This window comes from Myotis brandtii, unplaced genomic scaffold, assembly GCF_000412655.1.
Source record: "Myotis brandtii unplaced genomic scaffold, ASM41265v1 scaffold825, whole genome shotgun sequence".
Classification (NCBI taxonomy): Eukaryota; Metazoa; Chordata; class Mammalia; order Chiroptera; family Vespertilionidae; genus Myotis; species Myotis brandtii.
The window spans coordinates 864,493-864,923 of record NW_005371349.1 but is presented as its reverse complement, the minus strand read 5'-3'; the positions used below and the strand labels follow the sequence as shown (position 1 = coordinate 864,923).

Sequence of the window (431 nt, the reverse complement as noted above, 5' to 3'; positions counted from 1 at the left end):
CTGCTGCGGAGGGAGCGGTCCCACACTCGGCCTCCCAGGCCGGGCCCTGGCGACGGTGGGAGGCACCCCTGCCCGGCCCCACCCACAGCCAAGCACGTGGTCAGGTGAGTGGCCCCAAATAAGCCCAGAGTGGACGGAGGGACACCCCTCCCAGTGCCCGGGAAAGGAGGGGCGGACAGAAGGGAGTCCCCGTGGGTTTGCTCCAGGGCGCCAGTCCCTGGGAACAGGGGAGGGCACAGTCCTCCGTCCCAGTCCCGGGGTGAGAAGTTCAGGGCAGCTCTGAGGCCTTCGCTGTGCCCGCCCTGTAACCCCTGCAACCCCACAGCCTGCTTCCTCTCACAGGAAATCCTCCCACCCCACCCCACCCCCGCCTCAGCCCAGGCAAAACAGTGTGAGCGACCTCCTCCAGCTGGCTCCCCACCCACCCAGCC

At 69.1% G+C, this 431-nt stretch overlaps 1 protein-coding gene and 1 long non-coding RNA gene across 2 annotated transcripts in view; one reads left to right on the top strand and one right to left on the bottom strand.

Moving 5' to 3' along the window:
• Positions 1-431, top strand: part of TMC8 (transmembrane channel-like 8) — a 28,898-nt gene that overhangs the window by 3,940 nt on the left and 24,527 nt on the right. The window lies entirely within an intron of this gene.
• Positions 38-431, bottom strand: part of LOC106724420 — an 11,597-nt gene continuing 11,203 nt past the window's right edge. The window contains exon 3 of the long non-coding RNA XR_001360207.1: positions 38-68. This is a non-coding gene — a long non-coding RNA (uncharacterized LOC106724420). The remainder of the gene's footprint in view (positions 69-431) is intronic.